The sequence below is a fragment of the Lactuca sativa genome, chromosome 3 (genome assembly GCF_002870075.4).
Source record: "Lactuca sativa cultivar Salinas chromosome 3, Lsat_Salinas_v11, whole genome shotgun sequence".
NCBI classification, from domain to species: domain Eukaryota; kingdom Viridiplantae; phylum Streptophyta; class Magnoliopsida; order Asterales; family Asteraceae; genus Lactuca; species Lactuca sativa.
The window spans coordinates 206,123,237-206,140,742 of record NC_056625.2 but is presented as its reverse complement, the minus strand read 5'-3'; positions in this window follow the sequence as shown (position 1 = coordinate 206,140,742).

Sequence of the window (17,506 nt, the reverse complement as noted above, 5' to 3'; positions counted from 1 at the left end):
CCCATCAGTGGTATCAGAGCCTAGATTGGTTTCTATTGAATTCATACTTTGATTGCTTGTTTGTTGCTGAAAAAATCGTTTTTTTGTCCTCTGGATGAAGAACTCGGCGAGTCCCATGGTGGTACTCGGCGAGTTCGAGCGTCAGAAGGAGGAAACTTCGGGATTTATTGCTGTTTGTCTTTGAGATACTTGCCTTAATCATATTAGATCAATGTAAATCCGACTTTATGATATATATGAGTATATTCTTGACCTAATTGAAGATATTTATCAATTAATTAAATATTTGTTTCCTTATGTGATAACTGATTAATTGTTTTAATTAAATTGGTAAATTGTTTTGCAAGAAATCATTAAATAAATCAAATATGGATAATTATGGAATTAATTGTTAATTAAGATTATTTGATATTTGATCCTCTATGTTTTAAAAGTTTAAAACTTGCCCTCAAGTTTTGAAATTTGTGTTTTGTGATTAAAAGTTTAATTTAGACAATTTAAATTTCAAACCCTAGAATTTTACAAGTTTAAAATCCAAACCTATACTAATATAATATTACAAGATTAATATATATATATATATATATATATATATATATATATGTATGTATGTATGTATAATTAAAATGCTAGTCTTACCGTTAGTAGGCCTCATTCATGAAGCCGGTCTATAAGGTGGGTATAAGGTTGCTGCCTATAAAATGACGCTTAATGGGTGTACACTCACACCCACCGCTTGCTTGATCGGTGGAGGGTCGTTAGCCGAACGGGTAGGATAGGGCAACCTCATCTCTTCATTAAAAGTATAATATGAAATACAAAGTAACTACATGTTTTTCAAAATTTCCCAATCTTAGTTACTTTAGGAAAAGTGAATTGATGCAATCCCATGAAATGACACTTTGCACCCTTGCCAAGAAGTTAGTGGAGCGTGTGTGGTTTACCGGCACACTAATTGGTTCTAAGCAAAGGTGACAAAGGGTGATTCATTGTTTATCATAGTTCGATGGAGCATTTGTGGTTTACCGGCACATCGAACAGGTGATCGTTACAATGAAGGCACCATGTAAATTTGCATGGTAATTCACACCCACTTTGTGATCCTCGGTATCCCAGTCACAAACGAGAGGGGCATATCGAGATTTAAACATGCCATTGAAAAGTTTCAATGAATCTCATCTAAACCTAGGAATTCTCAATACATTTAGAACTTAAAGTTATGTTTTGTAGTGGAGAATTAGTGAATCGTCATTCACTTACCTTCAAAATTGTTTGCATGTTAGATTACGACATCCCTTTTCTAATATGTAAATATTGTTGTTGGATCCTAGCCCTAATTTTCTTATTGGGTGATAATTAGGGATTCATATTCTAATCTATCTTTGTCCTTTCTATTTGTAGATGTCGAACGCAAACAACGCTGCTGCTAGTTCATTCACATTGATGAGCCTTTGTCAAAAGGTTACTTTCGATGGGACGAACTTTAGCGAATGGATAAGGTACATTCGCACAATTGCTCACTATGAGGACAAGGAGTATGTCCTCGATGAGAAGCTCGAGAAGATCAACCCTGAAATCGCTACTCCGGCTGAAATGACCGCTTTTGAAACTCACGAGCGTGATGCAACGAAGGTACATTGCATCATGATAGCCACCATGAATGCCGAATTCCAAAAGTCCTATGAGGACATGTATCCGTATGAAATGCACCAAGACTTGTTGGAGAGATACCACCAGAACGCGAGGCAAGAGCATTACGAGATTTTCACTAACATGATTTCCGCTAAAATGGGTCATGGAGAATCTCTTACCGTGCACCTGCAAAAGATGCAAAGGTATGTCGATCGTCTTCGCAAGTTGAATGTTGACTTTGAGGAAGACTTGGCGATCGACATGGTGCTTCACTCTTTGCCTCCGATGTACAATCAATTTAGGATGACCTACCACATGAACAAGGAGGAGGTCACCCTAAGCAAGCTCCAAGGTCTCCTTAGGGTTGCTGAAAGCAACCTAAGGGACAAGTCTGTTGCACCCACTCCCAATCCACCCGTTGCTCCTGTTTTGGCCATTGGGCAAGGAAGAGGTAAGAAGAGGAAGGCTCCGTCTAAGAGCCACCGCAAGGGAAAGTCCCGAGATGGTTCCTCTTCTAGTGGGACCAAAGTTGATCCTGCTAAACCCTGTCCTAACCCTAAGGAGGCAGAGTGCCATCATTGCCATAAAATAGGGCATTGGAAGAGAAGCTACCCAGACTACCTGCAAGCCATAAGGGAAGGAAAGATCAAGCTATCTTTCGCAGGTATATATACAATTAAATCTAACGATTCATCTCATGCTATTTCTTGGGTCCTTAATACTGGTTGTGGTTACCATATTTGTTCTGAGTTGCAACGACTAAGAAGAAATAAGGATGTGGAGCATGGAAGAATAAATCTAATCATGGGGAACAGAAGATCGTCGCCTGTGACCAAGATTGGAGTGTATTCTTTAGTGCTTAGGAATGGTTTATCTTTAGATTTGAACAATTGTTGCTATTCGCCAGAAATGGCTAGAAACATCATATCATTTCATGGTTTATTGAGACAAGGTTTTTGATTTTCTTTTAATAATGAGAATGGTTCTATTCTCGCTTATCTAAATGGTGTCTTATATTTTGAAGCTATACCATGTAATGGAATTTATGAAACTGTTATGGTTGTAGATAACTTAGGAAATGATGTTTTATGCATGGATTCTTCCAATGGTATGGATAGAGCATCCTTGTGGCATTGTCGTCTTGGACATGTCAACAAGAAGCGCATAGCCCAACTCCAAAAGGATGGAGTGTTGGAGTCATTCGACCTTAGGGAAGATGACATATGCGAGTCTTGCTTGCTTGGAAAGATGACTAAGTCACCCTTCACAAGTAAGCGTGAAAGGGGTGAAGGTCTATTGGACCTAATACATACCGATGTGTGTGGACCGTTTAGATCAACCACGAAGGATGGGAACCACTTCTATGTGGCTTTTACCGATGACTATAGTAGATATGGGTATATCTACTTAATCAAGCAAAAGTCAGAAACATTTGAAAAGTTCAAAGAGTTCAAGAATGAAGTGGAGAATCAATTGGGCAGGGAAATCAAGATGCTTCGATCCGATCGAGGAGGAGAGTACCTAAGTCTTGAATTCCACGATTATCTGAAGGAGTGTGGAATAGACAATTGACGCCGCCTAGGACACCGCAATTGAATGGTGTGGCAGAAAGGCGTAATCGAACCTTGTTAGACATGGTTCGCTCTATGATGAGTCGTGCTTCACTACCTATCTCTTTTTGGGGGTATGCCTTAGAGACTGCCGCCCATATCCTTAACCGAGTCCCTACTAAGAAGGTTGCCAAAACACCTCACGAGATGTGGACAGGGAAAGCTCCCTCGTTGGCACATATCAAGGTTTGGGGTTGTGAGGCTTTCGTAAGACGAGATACTCACGACAAGCTCGAACCTCATAGTGAGCGATGTATTTTCATCGGCTACCCGCATAAATCCTTTGGATATCTCTTCTATAGACCAAAGGACAATGTTGTCTTTGTTGCGAGGAGAGGAGTTTTCCGAGAGCGAGAACTCATAAGACAAGGAGACAGTGGGAGGCAAATAAAGCTTGAAGAGATTCAAGAGTCGATAGATGAAGGAACCTCTACCGCTGGCACTCAACCAGAGGAGGAAACTCCGGTTGAACCGATTGACGAGTCCTTACCTCTTAGACGTTCCGAAAGTGTTAGAGTTCAACCCCAGTTTTATGGTTTTCATATTACTACCGAAGGGGACACGTATATTAGTGATGGTACACTAATAAATCTAGATGAACCTAATAGCTATAAGGAAGCCATGGCAGGCCCCGAGTCTGTAAAATGGAAAGAGGCGATGGACAGCGAGATCCAGTCCATGTATGACAACCAAGTTTTAAATTTGGTTGATAATGTGCCCGGACGTAAGACCGTTGGGTGCAAATGGATCTTCAAGAAGAAGACCGACGTGGATGGAAACGTACACACATATAAAGCGCGATTGGTTGCGAAGGGCTTTACTCAAACTCCCAGAGTTGACTATGATGAGACCTTCTCACCAGTTGCGAAGATAAAATCTATTAGAGTGATGCTAGCTATTGCCGCATTTCATGATTATGAGATTTGGCAAATGGATGTCAAAACCGCTTTCCTTAATGGAAAGTTGGCCGAGGATGTTTACATGGCTCAGCCAGAGGGTTTTGTCGATCCGAAGCATCCAAATAGAGTGTGTAAGCTTGAGAAGTCCATTTATGGACTTAAGCAAGCGTCTCGCAGATGGAATCTTTGCTTTGATGAGAAAGTCAAAGAGTTTGGATTTGTACGCAGTGAAGATGAATCATGTGTATATGTCAAAGCCAGTGGGAGTATAGTAAGCTTCCTCGTTCTGTATGTCGACGACATACTACTCATAGGAAACGACGTCTCGACTCTGTAGGAGGTTAAGTCCTGGCTCGGGAAGTGCTTCACTATGAAGGACCTCGGAGAGGCTTCCTATATTTTGGGAATAAGGATAGTAAGAGAGAGAAGTAAGAGACTAATAGGACTTAGTCAGAACACTTACTTAGATAAAGTACTAAAACGGTTTAGTATGGAAAACTCGAAGAAGGGAGAATTACTGATACAAAGTAATGCCAAGTTGAGTAAAACTCAAAGTCCGAGTACCAAAGCTGAAATAGCATAAATGAGCCGAGTACCATACGCTTCCGCAGTTGACTCAATCATGTATGCTATGACTTGTACTCGCCCTGATGTAGCCTTTTCTTTGAGCATGGTTAGCAGATATCAAGGGAACCCTGGCAGAGCCCATTGGATTGCAGTTAAGAATATCCTTAAGTACCTTCGGAGGACGAAGGAATGGTTCTTATTCCTCGGAGGGAGTGATGACTTGAAGGTGCGAGGGTATAGTGACGCCAGCTTTCAGACCGAAAGGGACAACTACCGTTCGCAGTCGGGCTGGGTCTTTACCCTGAATGGAGGAGCAGTGACTTGGAAAAGTTCCAAGCAGGAAACCGTAGCCGATTCAATGTGCGAATAAGAGTACATTGCAGCGAGCGAAGCGTCAAAGGAGGCAATATGGTTAAAGAACTTCATCGGTGATCTTGGAGTTGTACCTGCCATAAAGGAGCCCATGGAGATTTTCTGTGATAATGAAGGAGCGGTTGCCTTGACCAAGGAACCGAGGGATCATGGTAGATCTCGGCATATCGACAGAAAATATCACTTTATTAGACATCGTGTAGAAGAAGGACAACTCGTAGTGAAGAGGATATCATCAGAAGATAACCCAACAGATCCGCTTACGAAGGGACTGAGTAGGGTTAAGCACTTGCAACATGCTAGGAGTATCAGGCTGAAGGATGATATTAGTATAGATTAGATAGTAGTAGAAACGTATAATAGATAAATGTAATTAACATTTGATGATTAAATAAAAGAGTATTATTTATGAGTAATGTTACTGTCTTATGTTAATTGTTTAAACTATTGTTTCATTTTGCATGTTTTGACTTCCAGAATAATTGAGTTTATTAAGAATAATCGAATTGTTCAAATTGTCCACAATCGTTCATATGTTGGAAGTAGATATGAATGAAGATTGTCATGAATTGGTGTGTAGATTGTCTAAATGGTATTAGACATAGCAAAAGTTTGCTGCAACATTCATGAGTGCTTATGAACTAGTTTTGAGCATTGGAACAAACCCGCGCTTGCTGGAATCACCTTACGGAATATGATAAAAAGGGTGATCGCAAGACGATAATATCATATAGTCTTAAAACCTAGATATATGGTTTGTTATATGTTAATTGGTTGTACATTGATCATGCGAAACCGCATCAGTAACTTGATGTTATAAAATGCATTGTTGTGTATAGTTGATTAATGAATAAGTAAATGCATATAAGTCGAAGTTTATATGTTAATTTTATCCCAAGAGGGTAAAAGCGATATCTCGGCCACTCGATGATTTGATTTGACTTATGTGCCGGGCCCGGTCAGATTTGAATTGATGTGTTCGATTAAGTTCTATGTCAAATAAATCGGAGATCGAGAAACCAAATGCTAGACAAATTGTTCCATAGAATTGTCAGCATGATATCTAAACAGAGGACTGTACGATCCCTTATCTGAAGGACAAGATTGATTAGATCAGAGTTTGACAGAGTCTTTGAGAGCTACGATTGCTAATCGGAATATACTTGTATATAGTTACTAGACTTATCCAAGTGGGAGACTGTTGGAATAGTGTCTAAGGCTGCAACTATATAAGGCAAGTATTTGACCCAGTTGAGCATGGTCCTTTTGGGTTGCTTCACCATAGCAACTTGACAGGATGATTTATAATGAGAGAAAGAATATTATTAATATATTATAAGAATAGTATAAGGAATAATGATATTGTTATTTGATTAATATAGTTCATAAATTAATTTGGGATTAATTTGGTGACTTAAAGAGATTAATTAAATAAAGGGGTATAAACTGTCAATTGTTTGATAGTTGCACTTTGGGCAATATATCCTTTATGGATAAGGGGTGGACGATTTCTAGGGCTAAGGATAGCCATAAAATCGTCCAAGGCCTATCATGGAAAGGATTTGGATTGCTTAGGGCTTAAGTTATCCAATTAGGGTTTAAGGGTGAAACCCAAGGAGCCTTACCAGTATAAATAGACCCTATGGGTTGAAGGAATTCGATACACTTGTCTCTAAGGAAACCCTGGCCGAATTCTTCCACCCCTCTCCTCTCTCCTAAATCATCTTCTTTCTAGTTGGTGTTTGTAATCCATTAGAGGAGTGACATTTGTGACTCTAAAGCCTCAAGGACAACAAGATCAAGCAAGTGATTCAAGGTAAACTTCTAATATTTGATTTCATATTGTTACTATTGTATATTAGCCATTAGAAGTCTTGGATTCAATGTATGATCAATTAGAGAAACCTAGATCCAAGCATAGGGTTGCATGTGCACATATGGATGTTCATATGGCTAAAACCCATCAGATTGAACCATGATCTCAGTTTCAACCCTCATAGCTGTCTAGTTTAGGCCAGAGCAAACCAAACCAGAAAGGGTTTTTTCGACTACCTTTGACCAGACATATTAGTATAGGGTGGGCCCACTCTGCATTCAACTATACTATTGCTTAATATCTTTAAAGAGACATTGAAGAGGTTCATAGGTGTTATGTCTCTTTTGGTATTGGGTCTATATAGTACAAATGTGGGTATTGAGTGGTAGTAGGGGTTTCACAAGTTAAATTCAAGCATTTGTAATTCCAGATTGTTGATTCAAAATTTGTCTACAATCAGAAACGCAACGGACAGGTGCAACTCATATATAACTGGTTATGATCATGCATACTATATTGCCATTTTAATGATTTTATAATATAGAATAACTTATATCTATGCTTAATTGTAGGTTGGAAAATCCTATGCCCTTATTGAGCAAAGGAAGAAGAAACGATTGGTGAGTTGCTACCAAATGCTAAGGTCTGTTCATAGTTTTTTTTTTGAAAGAGCAAGGTCGGTCATAGTTCAGTTGTTGTCCATATTACAACATCCTTATTTCGAGTTTCCCTATCACACCATCATATGTGAAAACCCGAAAAAATTTTGCTTTAAAAAGCTCAGTCAGTCAACTGAACCGAGTGTCAGATTCATTAGTAATGAGTTTCAGGCTTATTGAAGGTCATTCTAAGGAGTTTTAAGCCTAGTACACTTAAGGAATAAGTGTTGGGAATTATCTGCTAAATCCACAATACAAGATGCAAGCCCTGAACTCCACCATATGGAGTTTACGACTGTAAACATGGAGTTTACGGCCGTAAAGTCAACCCTGGCCAAAAACTCCTCCATAAGTACTCATATCCTTCAATTTTCTTCATTCTTTCACTTTGAAACTCAAGAACTTCCATTTATCTCTCAAGTATCATCGAGTTCATTATCTTAGATCATAAAAATGTAAGTGTTCTTCCTTTGATTTGTTATACATCTCTTAATCTAGTATCATCTCATGATTTCATCCATGGAAATCATCTTTTCTTAGATCTTCATGAAACAACAAGAACACCAAGAACACATACTAGTGTTCTTGGACATTAATCGCCATTTCAAGCCTCTATATCATAAGTACTCTCTCCTTATCTTGTTATCTAGTTGAAAATCCTGATTAGAGCCTTGAAAACCATCAAAATCGCAAGAACAAAAGGAGTTTACGACCAAGCTATCTGCCATGGCCGTAAACCCCTATAAGTGTGCCATTTTGACCTTAAACTCTTCTTAAGTCCAATCCTTAGACCTTGAACCCTTAAGGTATGTTGTAGGACCTTAAACCACACACTTCGGAAACTTTGACCATGAGTTTACGGCCGTAGACTCCCTTGGCCGTAAACTCATGGACGTAAACTCCATGGGTTGTCGTGAACTCTCCCTTGATCAATCACATGTGATTCCAACACTTGGTCAAAGTGTTTCCTAGTCCCGTGAGGTGTTTCCTTGCATTTGGTTGCTTCTAAACAATATATTTATGCCAATATATGTCATTTAGGACTTGTTAAGTCTCGAGACTTCATTCGCGGAATTTCTCATCCTTACACACGTATTCGTTTGAATCACCCACATCAGGTGAGTTCATACCCCATAATCAATCTTTTAAATTGTTTTAAATGCTTTTAAGGGGGGAATACAAGTTGAACACAATTGATAATTGTGTAACTGTTTGTTAAAACATCTTTCAAAGGTTGCTTATGTCTTTAATAAGTGGATCAAAACATTTCAAAAAGTCTTTTAAAGTTATGTTACCTTTTAGTTTAACAAAACTCCATTTTTAAAGTACAAGCATAAATTAGTAGTAAAATGTGTCTTTTCAATAACAGTTCAAGTAAAACATTAGTAAACTATAAGGGGTACAGTTTTGAGGTTCAGTTCATACTAGATACAATACATGATAACATAAGAGAACACACAATAAAGAGAAACGGGGAGGAAGATACAATACACGATAACATAAGAGAATACACAATAAAGAGAAACAGGGAGGAAGATACAATACACGATAACAGAAATAATATACTAAGATACTATAACAGAACGAACATACTAAGTTGATATATCATGGAACACTTACATGATCTAACTATACCAATAATCACTAACGCATTGTTCTAAACAAAAGGTGATAACTTATTGGGTATACATGATTATATAACTTTAATGTAGATTACACGGCCTAGCAACTGGTTTGCTGAAGTCGTGTTTGATTCCCAGAATCTTTTGACAGGGAGAGCATATAGTATGGGAACTAGCCTTCACATTATGACCTTAATAAAACAAATATGATTTAAGGTAATTAGTACGTCAGAGTGTCAATTCATAAGAAAACTGAGTACTTATACTTTCCCATTACTCTCATAAAGTGACAGTTCCACTTGAAAGTTAATGCAAAATATTTTCGAGTCAAGATAGTTATAAACTAGGGAAAAACTTACATTTTACAAATGACATTCAGAACAGTCCAGTCTAGTACATTCATTAGAAAGGGACCATAATGCTAACCTTATGATTCCTTAATGTATACATCAAGAGATATATATTAATAATATCTGATAGGTAATAGGATGTGTGCTTTCTACTTCATTTCTTGTTCCTTGTTTGGTTGTGGGCTTAGAGGGGATTCACCCAGCCTATTATCTATTCGATATTAGTTATATATATATATATATATATATATATATATATATATATATATATATATATATATATATATATATATATATATATATATATATATATATATATATATATATATATATATATATATATATATGTTCCGTATACATTAAGTCATCATAAGGGGTACCAGGTATGGGTCAGGCCATAGGATACTTATTTAATGCACAGTTTTTTATTACAAAACATACTTTTCAAATCAGAACTTTTGGTATACAAAACTAGAAATTTACCAGTAAAAGGTTTAATCCATTTTTATTAAAACAATATAAATTATAGGACCTTAGGTGATTAATTCTATAATACCTTAGTTTATACATCAGGGTTATATTTAATTAATACCCAATAGATAGTTAGATGTGTGCCTTCCGCATCATTTCCTGTTCCATGTTTGGTTGTGGGCTTAGGGCAAATTCACACAATTAACTATCTGTTCGATATTAGATTATATATAACTAGTATAAACTAAGTGATTATAGAAAGAACCACTGTGGTTACTATTTTATTATAAGAAATAAGGGTTTTCTTAAGGTATCTTTTCATCAAATATAAAGAAACTATTACAGTTAACTCCCTGAGTACCAAGTGATTACACCAGAGTTATATACAACAAGGATCTAACAACCAATGGGATGTATACCATCCGCATTATTTCCTATTCCTTATTTGGTTATGGGCTTAGGGCAAATACACACAACTGATTGCTTGTTTACTCTAAGTTTTATATAACTTGTATCCATTTAGTACTCATAGACAGGATTGTAGAGTCATTTTTACTTATCTTTCATCAAAGCAGGAAATATAGGATTTTCTGGAGGAACAGGCGAACTTTTCTAAACATAACTTGTAACTTACAAAGCTTTCTACAACATACTGTTGGATTAATGTCTAAGTCCATAACTATAATTGGTAAGACTTGACCCGACCCGGCATGGTCCATTTGGGTTGCATGACATCATGCACTTGGATAGACTAAATGAGAGAAATAAGACACTTATGGTTATTAATATATTATAAGTTCTAGCATATTAATAATAAGAATAATAAGATTATTTAATTAGTATTGATCAAGAATTAATGTAGGATTAATTAAGTGATCAAAAGAAGACTAATTAAATATATGGGTTGATTGTGTAACTCATCCATACTTATATAGTGGGCTAATGCTCCATGGATTATCTAGTTGGGCTAAAACCCACATGATGCTCCATGGATGCTCCATGGTATTTTTGTATCCATGCATCATGGAAATGAAAGGCCATGTTAATTAGGGTTTACATGGTGTAACCCTAACTATATATGCATCTTATTCTTGACCAAAATCAGCACTAGGGTGTGTAATAGAAGGGCTAGCCAATTTTCATGAAGTGTAGAATTCTCTCAAGCTATTCCAAGTGTATTTGGTGTTGTGTGAACCATTTGAGGTGTCACACTTGAGGCACTAGGCACTCAAGCATCATGAAGACTTTCTACATCAAAGAGGTATGTATTCTATCTTATTATATTCATTGTTTTGTATGCTAGATTAGGATAATACCTTGGATGTTCATATTTGCATGTATAATAGAGAAAACATAGATCCAAGGTATTTAGGGTTGCATGTACACTTAGGAGTGTTAGAATGCTAAAAACCCAACACATACTTACATCACTAAAATCTTATGAACTCACCTGCTTAATTGCTGATAAACTCTTTCAAATAACTTGTGTTCTCAGGAAACTAGTAGACAGGTACTCGCACTGGGAATTCAGAAGATGGAGCAGTATAGCTTCAAGTCTTGTTTTGTTATATGTTTATGTATTCTATGTTTTGTGAACACCCACTTTGTAAACACTTTCTTTCTAATGAAATGGTTGTTTATTTACTTTGATTACTATGATGCATGTCTTGTGATACTAAACATGACGTCCCACCCTCGAACGTTTCCGCCGTTCCGGTTTTGGGGTGTGACATCATAATTTAAGTTAAAGTAGGATTGTATAAGGAACAAGTAAAAAAGTATGTTACCAGTTCTTGATTTCGCCCTATTAGCCACATCTACTTAAATTTATGAAATCGTTTATAAAGAATTGGGTACATATGATCTATTAGTTTCTTTCTTTTTATGTTTTATTTCATGGCTTAATGTTTATATCTCATTTTAGGTATGCGTTGATCAAAATGTTGTTGATCTTGGCAGTTGACAATGATTAGTGTATTTAGTACGCGACATCTATTTAAGGATATGTGAAGGTGTGTCTATACATAAGTGGCCATAATTTGTGTAAGCTATTGAGGGTATTTTGCGAAAGATGTTGTGGTTGGTTTTTGGTAAAAGATACAAGTTGTATGTAACACCCATAAAATTCAAGCTAAATTTGAACCTTACAAAACCACTTTAAATCAATAATCATTACAACTCTGTTTTCCAAAATACTTTATATCAGAGTTTTCCTAGCAATCATAACAAAAGATGAGGAGCTATACAATCATGCCTTAGCCTTGCTACGATCCCCCTATGTACCTGAAAAAATAAACTGATACTGTAAGCCCAAAAGCTTAGTGAGTTCCCCCAAAATACCCATACTCACAGCTATACACATAGAATTAGAAACATCATACTATGGGTCCGGTCAACCATCGGGTTGGAATACCCCAGGCCCACAACCAACAGGTTGGAATGCCAACATACTATGGGTCCAATCATCCTCGGGATGGAATACCCCAAGCCCACAACCAACAGGTTGGAATGCCCACATACTATGAGTCCAATCATCCTCGGGATGGAATACTCACGGCCCTCAACCAACAGGTTGGAATGCGCAGGTCGATTGGCCTCCGCACAAAGCAGATAAGCCTCAACCGCCAAACAAATATGTGCACATATAACAGATAATCACATAATAGTCTATAGACAAAAAACTGATCTATCAGATCATACCACATAACATATAATATTATCCTATCCTCTAGGATATCTAACTAACAGGTCATACCACATATCACATATTATCATCCTACCCTCTAGGATATCGATCGAATAGATCATACTAACATAACATAACCAATAACAATTCAAAGGGCCGACCTTGGTGCGTTAGACACTTAAGTATAGTGAGGATAACTCACCTCGCAAAAGTTAGCTTTGTAGATAAACTCCAACTCTCGGATCGCTGCCACAAACTCCACCACCTATTATCATAATAGAACCATACTTGTAAGTTCCCAACCTTCCAAGGTACCCCATAAGTCAACTAGTCAACACCTGTTCAAAATCAAAGTCAACAGTCAAGGTCAACAGTCCATGTTGACCCTAACTCGTCGAGTATCCACAGCTACTCGCCGAGTTCTTTGAGATACTAATCCACTCATCGAGTCACCAGAGTGACTCGTCGAGTTCCTAAGGCTCGAGATCGAAGCTCTAAGGCCACTCGTCGAGTTTTCTTTCTTGCAACTCGACAAGTTAACACACATCCATTAATTGGGAAACCTTAACTGACTCACTGAGTTGTTCATCCAACTCGTCGAGTCTACAGCAATATTCATCGGACTCGCCGAGTTGTTCATCCTACTCGTCGGGTTCATGCCCATCTTCATATGACTCGCCAAGTCGACCATGCGACTCGCTGAGTCCCTTCAGTCCTTTAACCATACAGACGCTTTTTAAGCCATGCCAAGGCTCCAAATTGCAGATCCAACTTCGATAGGCATGCTTATCACGTAAAGTTGCAAACTTTACGTGCATGTAAGGATTTTAAGACCCTAAAATGACTAAAATAAGCTTGCAATGAGTTTACACATTTGAGGGAAGGCACATACTAGGCAAAGCGGATGACTTTATGAATCTAGAGGCCAAGGGGAGTCCAAATCCGAAGTTACAACTTTAGATCTTCCCTTATGCACAAGAAACTTTTCTTAAAACTCATGCAAAAGAGGGTTTAGGTGAAAATGAGCCAAGGAAAATAGTCTAGTACCTTCAAGAAAGTGCTTACTGATGTAGATCTTGAATCCAACGAGCTGTTGCTTCAACTAGCTTGTTTCCCTGAGTGTTTCCTTCACCAAAATCCTTCCTCCAAGCTTAAACTCTCCAAAAGAACACACACACACACACACGAATTAGGGTTAAAGAGAGACAAGAGTAAAGGGGAGGCTTGAGGGCCAATGATCCTTTAAATAGGGTGAAATGCCCCAGAATTTAGGGTTTCCTCTACCAGCTCTTACTCGTCGATTCCCTTCTTGGACTCGCCGAGTAGGTCCCTAGAACGCGTTGACCATCCCGCGACTACTCGATGAGTAGGGAGACCAATTCGTTGAGTAGACCCAAAGACCAAGAAGGATTCATACATAAATCAATACCTGAGAATCGGGGCGTTAAAATTCTCCCCCACTTGAACTAGACTTCGCCCTCGAAGTCTGCTAAGGTAAATAACGTCGGATAATGCTCTCGCATCTCCGCCTCCGGCTCCCATGTCCACTCGGATCCCCTCCGATGTTCCCACTGCATCTTCACCAAAGGTATCTCCTTGTTCTAGAGATTTTTCTTCTTCCTTTCCAAAATGGCCATAGGCCTCTCCACGTAATTCAGGCGCTCATCGACCTGAATATCATCCAACGATACTACTGCCTCCTAGTCCATAATGCACTTTCGCAACTGGGAAACATGGAATATGCTGTGAATCCGGCTAAGCTCCTCTGGTGGCTCTAGCCTGTAAGCCACCTTGCCAATCCTGGCAATGATCCTGAACGGCCTAATGCAACGGGACCCAATTTCCCCCTCTTTCTGAAGCGGATCACACCCTTCCAGGGTGAGACCTTCTGAAGTACCATATCACCCACCTGGAACTCTAACTCAGATCAGTGTCTGTCGGCATAGGTCTTTTGCCGACTCTGAGCGATCTGCAATCGATGCCTAATCTGATAAATCTTTTTGGTATTCTGCAGAACTACCTCCGTCCATCCCATCACTCGTGTCCAACCTCACCCCAACAAACCAGGGTGTGACATCTTCTATAACGACCCAATTTTCAAGGCCAAAAATTTCATTTTTGAATTAACGCATTTAACAAACATTTTACTAAAACATTGTCAATAAAACATCCATTACAAAATCATAATGTTGTATTTCAAACCGTAACATCATTAAGTATTGAAAATCAGAGTACAGTCCTAAAAACTTCTTGCGGAAACATGTGTGTGTTATGCGCTGCTACACCGCCGGCTCCTTCCCCTTCGATGAAGGGGTACTTGAAGCCAAAACCAAAACTGTAAGCACAAAGCTTAGCGAGTTCCCCCATCAGACCACATACCATAAAATATCCTTGGTATCTTTCAACCGGTAACCTTCATCGGTATCTTTCAACCGGTAATCAATATCGGTATCTTTCAATCGGTAACTGGGGACTATTTCACCCCTATTACTAGCATACAATCAACATATATAAGCATACAGTCAAGCACATCCGGGTACTGACCTACCCTTGGGTCCTAAGGACCACTGTCAGGGAAACTAATCCCTACCATACACATAACATACTACTCAGATAAACCTCATAACCAACAGATAACCAGACCAAGATAATTATCACAAAGACCATTATCTTCTAAATACCCCTTTTTGGTGGGCCGGCATTGTGGCCATAGACCCACCCCTACTGGAAGGTAACTCACCTCAATATCGTGCAGTGTCTGAACTATCCTCGGCACACAAGTCGACTCCCTACGACTCCTCGATCCCTACACGACAACCTTCAAGTCAACACACATCACATACAACCCTAAACAGGGTCAGTCCAAGTTCAGTCAAAGTCAACATTCAGTTGACCTGACTCGCCGAGTTGGCCTACCAACTCATCAAGTCCATGCTTCTCTAATCCCACACAAAACCCCGGCTCCACTCGTCGAGTCTAGCAAAAAATTGATGGGTTCTCCTTCAATCAAAACATCGGGACCATCTTCATCCGACTCGCCAAGTTCCTTCTTGAACTCGTCGAGTTCATCTCCAACTTAAGAAGTTGTCCAGTCTATGACTCGCCGAGTTGTTTGAACAACTCGTCGAGTCCATCTTCAAAGATTGGGAGATTACTATGGACTCGCCGAGTCTGCTCATACCACTCGCCGAGTCCCATGGCTCCCAGGTCCCTTTTTGCGTCTAAACCCACAAAGGACTTCCTTCCTAACACTTAACCATTCACCGAAAGGGTTTGGTGCACAATGGTCACCGACTCGTCGAGTGCCAAGAACAACTCGCCGAGTCCAACCTTGACCAATTGCATACAGTCGATTTAAATGAGGTCTAACACACCAAAACCATAGATCTTGCCTCCTAATGTCCATTTTATACGTAAAGTTCCAAACTTGATGCACATGCATGGGATTTTTAGCTCAAAAATCCATATAAAGTGTCCTAGAATGTGCATGGGGCTCTCATGGCCTTAAAGTTGGCACCTTTATGCCATGAGACCCCTCTTAAGGCCCAGATCTGAAGTCAAAACTCACTCAACACTTCCAAATCCGAAAAAATGACTTAGAAATCCATGGAGATCCCAAGTTAATAAATGAATAAACACATAGATGAGTCAAGACAGGTGCATTATACCTTGAAGCTGCTGAAAATGAAGTAAGATCTCCGGATCTACAAGCCCCAACTCGATTTCCAAGCTCCTTTCTTCCTTCCAAGCTTTACAATCCACACAAGAACACCAAAAGTGGCCTTAACTCACACACAAATAGCTAGGGTTCGGTATGAAGCTTTCAAGAGAGTGTTAGGGACAAGGGAGGCTGAGTTAAGTTGTTTATCTGCCGCTCGATCCTGAAAGAGCTCTGGGTAATGCTCCCTCATCTCGTCCTCCGTCTCCCAGGTCCATTCCGAGCCCTTTCGATGCTGCCACTGCACCTTTACCAGATCCACCCTCTTGTTCCGCAGATCCTTTGACTTCCTGTTAAGAATCGCCACCGGTCTCTCGATGTAGTTCAGGCTGTCGTCAACCTGAATATCCTCCAAGGGTACCACTCTGATTCGTCCACTAAAGATTTTCGTAACTGGGAGACGTGAAAAGTGCTATCAATTTGACTGAGTTCGGCTGGCAGATCCAGCCTATATGCAACCTTGGCCACCCGGGTTATAACCCTGAAAGGTCCAATATACCTGGGGCCCAGCTTGCCCCGCTTCCTAAATCGGATGACACCCTTCCAAGGTGACACCTTCAGGAGAACCATATCCTCGACCTGAAATTCCAAGTCTGATCGGCGCTTGTTGGCATAACCTTTCTGCCGACTCTGAGCAGTCTGAAGCCTGCTCTGGACCTGCTGGATCCTCTCCGTAGTCTTGAGTACCACTTCGGTACTCCCCATAACCCTCTGACCAACCTCACCCCAACATATCGAGGTCCTGCACTTCCTCCCGCACAACATCTCGAAGGGAGGACGGTCAGCACTCGTGTGATAGCTGTTGTTGTATGAGAACTCAGCCAAAGGAAGTTAAGTATCCCAACTACCTTCGAAGTCTAAGACACACGCCGCAACATATCCTCCAAGGTCCGGATGGTCCACTCACTCTGTCCATATGTTTGCGGGTGAAAAGCGGTGCTAAAATGCAGACGAGTTCCCAGCTCGTCATGGAACTTCTTCCAGAACCTGGAAGTAAACCGAACGTCTCTGTCTGAAAGCACCGATACTGGCACCCCGTGCCGTGCCACTACCTCCTTGATATAAATGTCGGCCAACTTTTCGATCTAAATACTCTCCTGAATC